The sequence below is a fragment of the Miniopterus natalensis genome, chromosome 10, assembly GCF_054644295.1.
Source record: "Miniopterus natalensis isolate mMinNat1 chromosome 10, mMinNat1.hap1, whole genome shotgun sequence".
NCBI classification, from domain to species: Eukaryota; Metazoa; Chordata; class Mammalia; order Chiroptera; family Miniopteridae; genus Miniopterus; species Miniopterus natalensis.
In genome coordinates, this window is record NC_142090.1 from 57,725,509 (window position 1) to 57,741,351 (window position 15,843).

The 15,843-nt window shown below is 40.3% G+C and overlaps 1 protein-coding gene across 1 annotated transcript in view; it reads left to right on the forward strand.

The window, feature by feature from the left end:
- The window catches only part of CDK14 (cyclin dependent kinase 14), a 496,763-nt gene that overhangs the window by 12,072 nt on the left and 468,848 nt on the right, over nucleotides 1–15,843 (forward strand). The window lies entirely within an intron of this gene.

The window sequence follows — 15,843 nt, forward strand, 5'->3', positions numbered from 1 at the left end:
GGTGGCTTAAAACAACAGAAATTTATTGTCTCACAGTTCTGGAGACCAAAAGTCCGAAATCAAAGCGTCCCCAGGGCTGGTTTCCTCTGAGGGCTGTGAGGGAGGGATCTATGCCAAGTCTCTTTCCTTAGCTTGTTTGTTCACATCGTCTTCCCTCAGTGAGTGTTCATGTATCCGAATTTCTCTTTTATAAGGACATCAATCATACTGAGTTAGGGACCCACTCTGCTCCAGTGTGACCTCCTCTCAATTTAACTAATTCCATCTGCAGTGACCCTGTTTCTAAGTAAGATCACATTCAGAGGCACTGGGGAGTTAAGACTTCAACAGGAATTTTTGGTGGACACAGTTCAACTCCTAACGCCCTCCAACTTCTTACAGCACTTAATGCCATTAGACTGAATCAGCACCTTGCCCCCACATGTACCTTCATTTGCTCCAGTCTTACTCCCCACTCCATCCCCATCTCAGAGGAGAGTTGTCTTTTCTGTTCTAGGCTAGTTCCTTCTCCACTTCCCTTGATTCCTTCCCCTCCTTTCCATGCCAGAAACTTGTGTAATGGAGTCTTTCTAATCGGCATTTTCTGTCTCTTCCTTTGTGTATAGGTATTTCACCATAGGCCTCGAGCATGGTTAAGTTCCCCATCTCTTTCATCATAACGGAAGCCCTCTGTCCTCTGTGGTCATTTTCTTTGTTGTTGTTGTTGCTAACCCTCACCCAAGGATACTTTTTTCCACTGATATTTATTTATTTATTTATTTATTTATTTATTTATTTATTTAGAAAATATATCTTTATTGATTTCAGAGAGAGGAAGGGAGAGGGAGAGAGAGATAGAAATATCAGTGATGAGAGAGTCATTGATCGGCTGCCTCCTGCATGACCCCAATGGGGATTGAGCCCGCAACCCAGGCATGTGCCCTGACCAGGAATTGAACCATGATCTTCTGGATCCTAGGTTGATGCTCAACCACTGAGTAATGCTCAGCTGTGCTCCATTGATATTTAGAGAGAGTGGAAGAGAGGAGGGAGAGAGAGAATGAGAGAGAGAGAGAAAGAGAGAGAGAAAAGCATTGATGAGGAAGAGAGACACCGATTGGTTGCCTCCTGAATGCACCCAGACTGGGCCAGGATCAAACCTGCAACCTGGGTATGTGCCCTTGATCAGGAATCGAACCCATGACTCTGGTTCATGGGCTGACACTCTAACCATTGAGCTACACTGGCCAGGGCCTCTGTGGTCATTTTCTCATGCTCTCCTTTTCTGGTTTGTCTTTCCCTTGCTGTTGGCTACCCCGTATTATACTCACATCAGCGTGGCTGACTCAGCTTTCTGAACTCCACAGTCAGATGTCCAGATGCTCAATAGATGTTTCTGCCTCTGCATCTCTTGGTCACCTTGATCTCAGCACTTACAAAATGTTACTAATTCTTATATTCTCTAAACCTACACCTGTTCCCTTTCCTATCTCAGTGATTGGCTTTAACAGCCACATGATTTTTCCAAGGTGAAAACCTGACACCATCCTAAATTTCCCTTCAATTCCTAAATGTAGGCATTGGCTCTTGTTCCCTCCTGCCATCTCCATTCCCACTGCTGAGGTGCACATTCAGCCTCTTCTTGTCCTGCTCTGGCCTCCCTGCCTAGAGCCTGCCTCCCATTCCAACTGAATGACAGACCTGAAACACAAATCAGGCTATTCACCTGCTTAATACTTTAAAAGCTTCCTGTCAACTTTAGGTTCAAGTCCAAACTCCTAGCTTGGCTTTCAAGGCCTTGTATGATCTGTCTTTTGCCTATCTTCCCACTTATCAAACAGTCATCTCTTTATGTCTTCATCGCCGTTCCAGCTACCATGATCTCAGTTTAGGACTTTATCCCTTTTACCTATTTTATCCCAGTGATCTCCTAATTGATCTCACTGTTCCATCTGTCACTCTTCTGGTCATGGCACTTCCTTCCTTTAAATTCAAAGATTTGTACATCAAGTATTTGTTGATGTCTGTTTTATGTGAGGCTGTGGATATGCTCTCAACCTGACTCTCAGTCTAGCCAGTCTCACAGAATTTAATCCACTGACCAGTTCCTGTCATCTTGCGGTGTGGTGCCCAGGCACAGATGCAATGTGACTCTTTAGAGTAAGATTTTATATACCTTTATATCCTATTTTATTTTCACATGATGTCGTCATGTCTGCCAGTCCTGGAAGGTACGGACCTATCCCATGCAAGATGTCTAGAAATTTAGACTATTCTGATTATGCCAATAAATCTTTATGTTCAAATTCACCAAATTTGGATGACTGAAAAAGAACTTTACTTCCTCCTTAATTCTGTCATTGGAAATCTAGTTGAAATTTTCAGACGCTTGAAACTTTCTTGTGCTTCAGTTTTCCCTTTGGTTTGATCACATTTACCATCTCCCTAATTATGGTAGGCATAATTACCATAATTATGTCTAGTTTCAGACAGTGCCTACAATGTCTGGGTAGTGCTGTAAAGATTAAGGGAGGAAGTTCATGTCATAAAATGTAAAATGTATGACATTTGGGAGAATTAGTCACTTTCATTTTCTTAATTCCCAAAAGACAGAATGTTACAGAAGTTGAAGGCACCGTGCATCCTGACGACAGGCCTATTTGCCTGTAGGAAGTCTCTCCTATAAGGGCAGCTGGTGTTCCCTTTTGGGCAGTGTTTTGATTTGAGTGTTTAAATTCATTTACAGAAAGCTGACCTTGGGTGTACAAAATCTCTTCATATAGCCTAGGTACTTATGATTTTCTCCAACAAGTACAAATGGGCTGAGCTACGGGGGATATATTATACCCATTTTCCTTCTGACTGAAATTTGAGTAACTGATTTATAATCCAGAAATCCTTAAATTGCTTGATTGTATTTGAGATGCTCTTATGGTAGGAGCCATAATGATAATTGAAATCAGCTAAGTCAGGTGGTCAGGTTTTTTTTTTTTTTTTTTTTTTTTTTTTTTTTTTTTAGTAATCACTATTTCTCTATTACAGTTGACATACAATATTATATTAGTTTCAGGTGTCTAATCACATCCTAGTGATTAGATATTTTATAACTTACTAAGGATCATCTTGATAAATCTGACACCATGCATAATTATTAGAATATTATTGATTATATCCTCTATGCTGTACTTTACATCCCCATTACCATTTTGTTACTACCAGCTTGCACTTTTTAATCCCTTCACCTTTTTCACCCAACCTCCCAGACCCCCTCCCATCAGGCAACCATCAAAATGTTCTTAGTACCTATGAGTCTGTTTCTGCTCTGCATGTTCATTTATTTTGTTTTTTTGACTCAATTGTTGATAGATACATATTTATTGTCACTTTTTTTCATATTTTTGATATATTTAAAAAAAATGTTTTTTTGTTAATCCTTACCTGTGCATATTTTTTCTATTGATTTTTAGAGAGAGTGGAAGGGAGGGAGATAGAGAGAGAGAGGGAGAAACAGCGATGTGAGAGAGACACATCAAGTGGTTGCCACCTGCATGTACCCTGCCCTGGTCTGGGTATCGAACCTGCAACCCAGGTATGTGCCTTTGACCAGGAGTGGAACCCAAGACCCTTTGGTCCGCAGGCAGACACTCTAACCACTGAACCACACGGGTCAGGGCTCTTCTTTTTCTTAAAGAATACCCTTTAACATTTCATGTAATACTTGTTTGGTGGTGATAAACTCCTTTAGCTTTTTCTTGTCTGGGAAGCTCTTTATCTGTTCTTTGATTCTAAAGATAGCTTTGTTGGGTAGAGTAATCTTGGTTGTAGGTCCTTGCTTTTCATCACTTTGAATATTTCTTGCCAATCCCTCTGGCCTGCAAAGTTTCTGTTGAGAAATCAATTGACAGTCTTATGGGAGCTCCCTTGTCTAACTTTTCTCTTGCTGCTTTTAAGATTCTCTCTTTGTCTTTAACCTATTGCATTTTAATTATGATGTGTCTTGTTTGGACCTCTTTGGGTTCATCTTGTTTGGGACTCTCTGCACTTCCTGGACTTGTATGTTTATTTCCTTATCCAGGCTAGGGAAGTTTTCCATCATTATTTTTTAAAATAGGTTTTCAGTTTCTTGCTCTCTCTCTCTTTCTTTTGTAACTCTGATGATTTAAATGTTGGTATGCTTGAAGTTGTCCCAGATTCTCCTTACACTACCCTAATTTTTTTGGGTTTTTCTTCCTTTTTTGCTGTTGTGATTAGGTGTTTTTTGCTTCCTTATATTCCAAATCACTGTTTTGAATCTTAGCTGCTTCTTTTTTATTGTTTCCATGTCCTTTTTTATATTTTGAAGTTGTCACTAAGTTTATCTACTCTCCCCCTAAGTTCATTGAGTATTGTTATGACTACTGTTTAGAACTCTTCATCTAGTAGCTTGCTTCTCTCCATTTAGTTTAGTTTTTTTTTAATGGAGTTTTGTTCTGTTTTTTTCATTTAGGACATGTTTCTTTGTTTTCTCATTTTGGCAGCCTCCCTGTGTTTGTTTTTATGTATTAGGTAGAGCTGCCATGTCTCCCAGTCTTGGTAGAATGGCCTAATGTAGTAGGTGTCCTGTAGGCTCCAGTGGCACAGCTTGTCTGTTCATCTGAGCTGGGCACTCCAGGTGCTCCCTCCTCCCCCCATGTGGGCTGTGTATACACTTCTCTTGTAGTTGAGTGTTGATATTATTGGGACATCAGTGGGAGAGGTTTACCCCCTCAGGCCAATCTGCTGCAAGGACTGGCTGTGACCACTGTAGAGGATCAGCTGTGCAGGGCTCCACACCAAGAGCAGGACTTACTTCAGTGGGGCTCTGATGCCTGCTGAGTGCACCCCTTGAGTGGGTTGGGTCCCTTGTGGAGGTGGTTGGGTGGTACTTCAACGTATTCTGAAGCTGTTCAGTTGGGATACTGGCTCTGGGGCCTCCAGGAGGTACAGGCCAAGGTTGGCCACTGCCTGTGTTCTTCCTGGAGCCACCTGGCATGAGCTACAAAGCTATCTGTAGATAGCTGCTGCTAGTTCCGAGCCTGGGGCCTCTTAGTGAGACGTATACCGCAGGCTAGATGCTGCTTGTTTGAGAGATTTTAGGAAAGTCTGAAGCATGAGCCAAGACAGGCCATTTGTATGGAAAAGCCACTGGAAACAGCTTGGTGGGTCTGCAAATTGGTGGGTTGGGGTCTCAGGTGAATAGCGATAACGAGGTTGATGGAGACTCAGATATGGCACCCATCTGCAGCGTCTGTGGAGGAAGGGCTCAGAAAGCTGCCCTTCAGTTCTCGCCGTGATGCTGGATAATTCAGGTCCTCCCTGTATGTTTCTGATGCCTTTTTAGTGCTGCCCCAATGCTGGAGCTCAGAAGGAGGGAGTCTGAGTAAGTCTGTGTGCGAGCCCTTTCAGAGGAACTGCCTGGAACTCCTGGAGCCCTGAGGCTCCCTCAGCCTGAATCCCCACTGGTTTTTACAGCCAGAGGTTATGGGGACTTCTCTTCCAGGCACTTGTACCCTGGGCTGGGGAACCTTGTATGGGGCTGAGACCCCTTGCTTCTCATATCCCTCCTGATTTTTATCCACCACTTGTAGGTGTGGGACAAGCCTGTCTGCATCTCGGCCCCTCCTCCCAGTCCGAATGTAGCTGCTTCTTTAATTCCCTAGTTGTAGGGCTTCCACTCAGCTAGATTTCAGGCCTTTCTGAATGATGTAGTTTAGTTGTATTTTTATGTGGTTGTGCAAGGAGGCCTGTACTGTGTTTACCCTACGCTGCCATCTTGACCAGAAGCCAGTTTATTTTATTTTTTAAAAATAAGGTCAAAGAAGTGTCTTTATTTTTTATGATCAAATGATTTTCTTTTTTAAAAATTAAATTTATCAGGATAACATTGGTTAATAAGTATATAAATTTCAGGTGTCCAACTTTATAATATGACACCTATATACTCTATTATATGCTCAGTAGGTCAGGGTTTTTTGAGGACAGGAGTAATGGTCTGTACTTTCAATTAATTATTTTTTAAAATTTGATTTTCTTTTTTTCTTCATGTCGTCCCTCTTTTCTTCTTGTCCTGTCCTGTCCTTTCCTTCTTTTCCTCCCTTCTTTTCCCTTATCTTTTGTTTAAGCATATGAGCCTGGGGATTTTATTAAAATTTTTTTTTTAATGATCTTAATATATGGCAGAACTCTTTGCCACAGTGTCTTATAATGCAACACTGTGTGCTTATTTTTAAAAATGAGATAAGTAGTTTTTATGTGTGTTTTTAAAAAGCTGCTCATTAAATTCCAAATTCCATGATATTAAATCTTATATGCATGGGTGAGGAATGTGTGGGGGGAAAAATTTTAAGGCTCTTATGACCAGTTAAAATAAAGTAGAAGAAATTGTCTTAACATATACTTGTATACACTGCTGATATTGTGTCATATAGAGTACTTATTTGACTTTTCACTGATAACACTTTTTCCAGCCTGGCCAATCTCACTTGTAAGTATTGAAAGAGACTGAAATTGTATGGAGAACTCTGGAGTCTTAGAGTCACAATTCCATGTGCTCATTTGTGTTCTTTCAACCTGTGGACACTCTCATGTGAGATGTCTGTAAAGTGTGATTCTAGAAGGTATTTTTACGTTCAGGCACTCACCATTCTAGTCTAGCTGACCTCAAACACATTGTTCTAACTGTGTTGACCTATTGAAGTATGCAGATAATTTCCTTAAAAAGCTGTAGAGCAGATTGATGTCAGTCTCTCAGTTGTGTTCTCATGTATTTTCTTGTGTGGGAAAGAAAGGGGCTGAGTTGCAGTTAGAGTACCAGGAGTTTGGCATAGTCCAGAGTTTGCCCATAGGAATGTGTCAAGTAGGGAATTATCACCCATGACATATGTCTTCGTGGAAACAAATGGAAATATGTTCTTCTAGTCTATTCCTTGCCTTAAGGCTGGGCTATAACTATAACTTAGTTACCTTAGAACATTATTTCTTCTGTTTTAAAGGATTTTTCAAAGAAGAGAGGGCACCAGTTTTGTAAAACAGTGATGGGCATGAGGGTGAGAGTTTTCTAAATGCTCCCTGAAGATTTTGGTGTGGACTTCACCTCTCCCTACCCCAAATTACACCTTGAAAATAACTTCTGCTGCAACCAGGGTTGTTTTTTGAGTGTATGATATCCCACAAGTGTATTCTGATGATAAATGATTGATAGCTACTCTTCTAAACTATTATTGAACTAAAAAGGGGTGGAAGATGGATATTGGTACAGTTACATGCAGTCTGAATTTTTTGAACAGCTCTTGATTTCAGATCATGCATCCTGATTTTTGGTTCAGAAAATATAGTCCTAGTTTTGCAACTGTATACTTCTTGATATCACATTAATTTTCCAGATATTTTAGCCAAAGGGGAAACTATGACAGAGATAAAGAAATTTTAAACGAAGGAGGGCTAAGTAGACATTATTCCACAACAGATAAAAATGAGTAAAGATGACTTATGGTTATATTTTCAATTTTAACAAAAATTTTATTTAAAAATTATTGTTAAAGAAGCGAGAAGATAGATGGGATAAAATTGTGTTAGTCATTCAAGGCATGAATTACAACTTCTTTTGTGTTATATAGGCGCTCATTTATTTTGAATCTTCAGTTGTACAGCTTCTTTATATTGTCTTCGTGAATATGATGAAGAGTTTCTGCAGGGCTTACTTCCCTTCCCTTAAAAGGCAGACTGTTTAATTTTAAAAATGAGCATCCTTGAGTCATTAGATATTGGGGTTCAGGTGTGCAAAATGCTTGTTAACATATGGCCTGTCCCTAGATGCCTTAATTGAGCTCAGAACTTTCCCCAAGAGGTTTGCATTACTTTATCTAAATGATGTTACATGTGCAAGAAAAAGGTGCTTTCATCATAAAAGGAAAATATAAATAAATATGTTCTTTGCAAGATATACTGATCTGCTTTACATTAATTTCTCTACAGTTATTAGAAGATAAAAATCTTGCAGCCCATATGAATGGCATTAATTTGATAAGTTTCAGATACTTTTAGTATCTACAGCATTCCATTTATGTCCCTTATTATATTGTTTTATATATGCATTTCCCTCAATTTGAAAAATTTTTTTTCAGGCAGCGTAGGCTTCTCACCCTGGACTTTCTTCAGGTTCAGAATTTTTCCTTCTTATCACAGTTACCTATTTTTCACTGAGTAGCTTTAATATTTGCTACTAAGGAAAGTAATGCTCACTGCAGAAAATTTACAAACTAGTAAAAAGCATAAAATAAAAGTTACAGTGTTAAGCGATAATATCCTTGTATATACAGGAGTATGATCTCAGCTTTAACATGTAAAACATACATGTTTCTTGCATGGGGGAATAAAGGAAATACAGAAGGCTGATAGGGAAATTGAGGTTCATTGGAGTTCAGACTTGCTCAAAGCTCCTTAGCTAGAAAGTGGTTTAATCTGTGATCCCAGCCTAGTCTCTCTGATTCCAATGTGTGCTTAGCATTTTACTGAGCTGTGTCCCAGGAGAAGGGAGAAACAACACCTGGGCACTGGATGTGTGATATTCGGTGTATTGATGGGGATCTGGCCTAAAGTTCTTAGAAAGATGCAGCTGATGTTTGGTAGTAATTCTAACAGATCAATGGTTTTCCTAATAAGATGTAGAGCAAGTGAACCTGGAAGATTCCTGCAGTAGATTCCAATGTAATTTTTGAGCCAAGTTCCACCAAGTTACAGAGAAGAAACTGAGGTCCAAGGTAATTAAATAAATTGCTGAAGAAAGCATGGTTGGTTAGTGTGAGATCACGGACTCTTCTAAATTACTCTTTGCGTTGCTTGTATTGCTGTTTTTATCTGTATTTGGGTGGGGTTGGGTGGAATTGTTGAAGAAATTAGCTTCCTCCTTCTAGTAGGCATTAGGATTCAGAAGACAGTGAAGGTTACGGGAGGTTAACGGATGGATGAGGTACCGTGGATCACCAGCCTGCTGGGAGATGTTAGGCGAGTGCTGGTGTGTGTTTTAAATGACATGTTCAGAAAGCTGTGTCAGAAGATCTTTCAATGGGTGTAAATTGAACACGGCGAATAGTTACTATTGAACAGAGTACATCAGATAATAAAGTCATTCTTTCTTTTCAAATCCTATTAGCCTGTGCATGTGAAGCCACTCTAGCTTCATTTTTATTTCATATTGTGATACTTGAAATCTTCATAAAGCTTAAAATATAGAGGAAACAGGCTGATCTTTTAAATATTTACATCTCAGTAAGAAAAAAATAAAGATTTTAGGTGGGCGTGGAGAGAGACAGCGAATGCTTTGTATTCCTTCTCTTTGGTAAGTGGGTTTCGAGAATATCAGACCCAGGTTTTCTCTCTGTCCCCTTTACCCCATGCGTCCAGTATCATTGGGTGTTCTTTCCCTTTCCCCCCTGAAACTGCTTGGTCTTGGGACTGTGCTCAGCCACCAGCCACCGTGCTTTCTTCACCCTGAGCCCTTTCACGGCCCTGGCAGTGGGTCCAGGCGGTTTATGACCTTTTGGCTGCGTGTGCCATCCTTCTGCTGTGGCAGACGTGCCCCTTTCCTAGGTGACCGCTGCAGGCCAGGGAAGAAGCAGAGCAAGTAGCTGGCAGGAGATGCTGAGGTTTTGGAATGATTGGCCCTCTTCTGCAAGTAGAGAATCATGGCCCTGAACAGGAACTTGAACGTCCTGCTCCCCACTGCCTTTCAGGGATGACTTCTGTCATGCCTGTCATTTGATTTACTTTGTCTAATGTTTTTACCTCCATTTGATTTGGGAAGATTTCAGGACATAAAGAGTTATTTTTAGATTCTTCTCTGGTACCAGTTGGGCTCAGAAGTAGGAGAATTTGTGACCTCTTAGTGTTCTTTTGTTTTGTTTTGTTTTTAGCCTCACCTGAGGATATGTTTATGGATTTTGAGAGACATACAGATGGACAGACAGACAGGGAAGTGAGAGAAACATTGGCCAGTTGCCTCCCGTACTTGCCTGGACCCGGCATAGAACCTGCAGCCTAGGTGTGTGCCCTGATGGGGTTTGAACCTGAAACCTTTTTGGTGTACAGGACGGTGTTCCAGCCACCTGGGCCCACCCGGCTAGGGCTCTTTTTCTTTTTGATGACAAAGAGCAGAGAAGTGAAAATCTCGAGAGGGTATAATCAGTTTTCCAGTTACCAAGCTCATTGAGTTAATATTTACTCTTAAAATGAATGTATTTGCCAGCCCTTCCTGCTGTTTGTTTGGGGAACATGTAAGTTCCATGTGAGAGCCTCTAACTTGTTTCTGCTTCCATTCGGGCATTTTACCTCTGAGGCTGGTGGCTAGTGTACTCAAGGGTATAATACCCTTTAGTAGTATTGTACTTCAAATCATATTTATCTTGAGAGTAAAGGAAGGGACAGAGATGAAGCTAAATCATTTTTTTCCTGTTTCTCTGAGTCTACTGCTCAGTCTTCTTAAACCTATTTCTAGTAACTCAGTCAACACATACTTAAGCAGTTAAGAAAACTGGGATTAAAATACAGCCTCAAAACAGATTGTAAACAAAATAAACTGATGAACAAAATACATCCAGAGACATAGAAACATGGAACAGACTGAAGGATCTCAGAGGGAAGGTGGGGAGGGGTGTGTGGGTGGGGAGAGATTAATCAAAGAACTTATGTTTATAAGCATAACCCATGGACACAGACATTGGTATGGGGAAGGCCTGGGGGGTGGGTGGAGGGAATCAATGGGGGGAAAAAGGGGACATCTGTAATACTTTAAACAATAAGGATAAATTAAAAAAATTGTACTTGAAAAGGTTTGATATTTATTTATTATTCTAATACTCTTACATTTTTACAATATAAAATAACACCTGGTTATTAATGAACAGATAAAAAATATGATATAGAAAAATTGGGAGAGTATGAAAATTTTATATTTAGTAAAAAAATTTCCCAATACCTTTAAAACAATATTCATTTCAGTTTACAGTGTTGTTGTTTTTTACATGCGTGAATATGATATGTCCCACTATTGTTCAAGTTTTTTTTTTTAAAAAAAATAAAGATCTCTTCATAAAGTATTGTAGTGCTCTTAATCTTTGTGACTTGCCTTTTCATTTGCCATTTATGTTATTTTGAGACATCTTTTAAAAAATGCTAATCAGCCCTGGCCAGGTGGCACAGTTGTTTGGAGTATAGTCCCATACACCACAAGGCTGTGGGTTCCGTTTCCGGTCTGGGCACATACTAGGTTGTGGGTTCTGTACCCAGTTGGCACGTACAAGAGGCAACCGATCGATGTTTCTCGCTCACACCGATGTTTCTCTCCCCCCCCGCCTCTCCCTCCCTTCTTCTCTCTCTCTCTAAAAAAAAAAAAAAATCAATAAAAACGTCCTTGGGTGCCTGGATGGTGTGGCTCAGTGGTTGAGCATCGCCCAGGAGATTGCCATTCTATTCCCGGTCAGGGCACACGCCCGGGTTGGAGGCTCGATTCCTAGTGGGGGGTGATGACTCATTATTGATATTTCCCTCTCTCTCTTTCCCTCTCTCTTTCTCTCTCTGAAATCAGTAAAGACATATTTAAAACACCACACATACACAAAGTCCTTGGGTGAGGAATAATAAAAATAATAATGATAATAATTAAGAATGTTTTTGTTGTTTCTGGCTCCTATAGATTTTTATATACTTATTTTGTATTTTGCTATTTTACTAAACACTTGGTTTCAGTATTTTTCAGAGGTTTCCTTTGGGTTTTCTAGGTATGTAATCATGTCATCAGCAAATTATATTTTTATCTCTTCCTTTCCTGTTTTTTAAATTTTTTTTCTCTCTTGATGCTTGTAACTTTCTAAATTAAAGCTGTTATTTTCTTTAGCTCTCGGGTGAGTATTTTTCCAATATAAACAATTTTAATGAACATAAAATGTTGATTATTTCAACTTCGAAGTATTTAATAACGAAAGGGTCCTCAGGTACATTTTATTGTAAGTTTTGTTGGTGGGTTTTTAAAGCATCCTGTGTAAGAGACCTGCTGATTACATTTAATTATTTGAAGAATGTTTTGAGGAATTTTAAAATTTATTTATGTACCAAAAGAGAGACATACGGGTTTTTATTCAGTATCTTCTTGACATTCCTTTGCACTTAATAGTCTGTATATTAAATGTTTGAGTCATATCCTGCAAGATGTATCAATTAACACATAATATTTTTGTCCAGTCAGAAACCTGCAAAATGTGTATGAACTTTTGGTGAGACATCTGCCACCATTTCGGGGATCATTGAGCATCACCAGTTTGGGGATGAGTCACAGGAATTGTTGATTCGGTGGTCGATGGGCTGGGTATTTTTCTTCGAGATTTTTTAAAATTTTTGAGTGATTGATCAGCGCTTGCTGTTTTTGGTTGTGACTGGGTCTGTCCAGGGCTTCCCACCCTGAGCTCCCTCTGCCGGAGGGTGATGAGCTTGGGGATCTCTCTTCTCCTGTCTTCCAGCAGGGATCTCTCCCCTACCCCACAACCTTACGTGCCTACTTTCCCTTATCTGTCCAAGCAAGGGTCATAATCTCTACCTGGCAAACTTATTGTGAAGATTAATCAGATAACGCTCGTAAATCCTTTAACAGGTCTTGGCACACCGCAGGCACTCCGCTTCTCAGGGCTTGATAGTGCCTCTCAGCATCCACCATGCTCAGTGACATCTGTGTCATCCTTCACGCCATCTGAGCCCTCACGTCTGGGGAACAAGCTGAGGGTCGCGTGATGCCTCCTTAGCTTCCTCATGGGACACCAGTGGTCTGATTTTAGGAACCTCTTCATTTTAAAGATGGGGAAACTGAGGCTTTGAAGCCCAAATTTAGGCTTCCTCCTGCCGCTGCTCCCCACCCCTCCCATCACAGCGGCCCTTCCATACCCGTGTGCGGGCCGGATCTTGCGGGAAGGAACGGCCCCTGGTGGGCTTTGTCTGCTCGGTGGGTTATTTTGTTTGTTCAGCACAGTGTCTTACGTTTAGTATGTGCCACGTAAATGACGCTTGAAAGATTAAACAGACAACACTTTTGGAGTCTTTTTGGTGAGTTTATTTATATCCATAATCTCTCTTTTAGAATGCCATAGGAATTCACTGGTCGTTTATTGATTATGAGACCAAAAAAAACCACAACAACCCAATTTTTTCTTTTTTTAAATTAAATTTACTAAGGTAACATTGGTTAATAACATTATATAAGTTTCAGGTGTAGAGTTCTATAACACCTCATCTGTATATTGCAATGTGTGCTCACCACTCAAAGCCTAGTCTTCTGTTGCCAATATAGTTGACCCACTTTATCCTTAAATGTTTTTTCTTTATGTACATTATTTAATCTTCCTAATAATGTTGGCATTATTGTTTCTACTTTTACAGATGGGGAAGCTGAGTTTTAGATTAGTTAAGCAACCAGTGCAGCAAGGCTAGTGAAGTGGTGGAACTGGGGGTGACCTGGCCCCCTCCGTAACAGCTACAGTAGCTGCTGGAAGGGACTTGCTGGATTGTTGGCTTTTAAAAGGAACGTTGAAAATTCCTTGCATTTAAATGATACTGAGTTACATTTACTGGTGAATTGTGTGACTTTCAAGTTACAGATTAATGCTAAGTGTGTAGTAGGGTAATCCTTGGCTGTGGGACTAATTGAGAAACAAAACGACTGTTGCTGCAAACAAATTGATTTTCCTACTTAGAGTAGGCGCTTACTCCAGTCCTAACGATCCTCCAGCATTTGCCTTCAGGATTCTTTCTTATCTAATTAAAACGTACAGGCAAGATGTTGTGCGTTTTCAATAATTTAGTATCCACGACTTTTACCCCTGCTGTTCGTTTGGAAACAATTTAGAATAATCTGTGCACATTTTTAAAAATCATAAAGTGACTGCCCATTTGTGCGGCGGTGTTTTTGGTCATGTAGAGCTTATGAGTTTTTCGTACTTACCTTGAAATAACCTTGTAGAAAAATTGAGGATCCTGTGTGGTGACTGTTTCCAGAAGTCTCTAGCTTGTGATAGGGGGAAAACAAGCTGTGTGACCCATGGATATGTCTTTTGGGGTTAATTCTGTTTGTATCTTTGGATTTTCCTCCTCTTCCCAAGATATATAAAAAAATTAAACATTAGAGGTCACACATTAGTGCACTGGATTTTTATCTAAGGTTGTCCCTTCTCTAAGTGGGGAGCGAGGGTGTGGGAGGGTGGGGACATACCTACTGACCTTATTAGAGATTTGGGAGATGTGTTATTCTGATCCCTGATAGCTTAGCAAAAGGCTATCCTGACTCTGTTTTTATTGAACGCTCTTCCTGTCATTGGGGTAGTTTATATTGTTTATTTATTTACCTTTGTGTAAGGAAGTTCCTTCTTTACTGGCTCATCTTATCATAGATCAAAGTTTCCACCCAGGGACCTTTACTGAAATGGTATTGTCGGAGGCTGTGTGTGGTTTCTTTCTGTCTTCTTTTTTTTTCTTCTTTTAAAAGCTTTTTGAATTTTTGCCCCATCTGCACTCGATGGTTTTCCTTCTTTTTATTTATCACTACTGTGTAATGAATATTCATAGTTTCATTATTAATGCAGTAGCATACCATTTGTCAGCTTCCTGGCTTCCTGGTACTATAATTAAAAAAAAAGACATCTGATTCTTTTATTTATTTTTCTTAATTTTTGTCATCTTTCTTTGTCTACTTTAAATTTTTTTCCTTCTCGAGTTTGTAATCATGTGAGTTTTGGGCCCCTGACTGAGACATATGTGCAGGCCTAAAACTGCACAGTTCGGGATGTCAAATGGTTTAAGAGGATTTCTGTCGTGGACTGAGGAGAGTGGAGCTGTGCCTTCTGGGGGTATAGTCTGACCACATGAATACCAGTAATTAGGCAGCTTTTATTTTAAGAGAGGGGCAGCTGTTGCTAGAGTTGGATTGGAAGATCTTTAGTTATTTTGCTCCCTCTTTAAAGAGCTACTGTCCATACATGCATCTTGTTGCCCGGGGGGATAGATATTGCCATATTGATATGTGAAACGGAGGGGAAAATCTGAAAAAGAATATCAGAAGTGTTCTGAACATTAGATTTTCAGGTATTAGGTTTGTTTTCTTAAGTTTCCCCCCCAGTTTATTTAAAAAAAGTTGTTTATGTCAATTAATTTTTAGTGATTTTTAGGTACGATTTTCACCGATCTCGCACTTGATCAGAAGGTCTAGTGGCAAAAGCTCCCCTGAGCATCCGCAGCCATCCCCTAGAGATTAGGACAGTGGTTGTGCTTTCCGGGGGTTCTCAAGCCTTTTATTTAAATCAGTGCTTAACACCCAGTGATGATTTGGGGGGGGTCTGTGGAGTCAGAGGGCTAGACCATTGTCTCCCCCTTTGCCTTGGTTAAAGGCCCTGTCACCCCTTCTCACATCAGGCAACAGTGTCGCTGCAGATCCACAGCAGATGTTTATAGGGCTTCAGAGTTTACAAAACAGTTTCACATGTTGTTTCAGTACATTCTTGCAGCAGCCCCACGGAGCAGGGGAGAAATACTTCCAACCCTGTTTTGAGGAGGAGGGAAGTGCGCTCCGGGAAGGTGAGTGCTGTGCCGTAGGCCACAGATTCCTGTCCTCACAGTAGAGCTGGGTCTGGAACCCAGGTTTCCCGCCCATCTACCCTCTGTTACTCTGCATCACCCGAGGGAGTCGGGGTTTAAGGACATTGCTTTCAGGATCAAATTAGGGGAGGTGTGTGACCTAAAAGCCCTAGTAATACGGAGTTCAAAATGATAGTCCTTTCTTCAGTGTTATAACATGAATGACAAATAATATGAGTC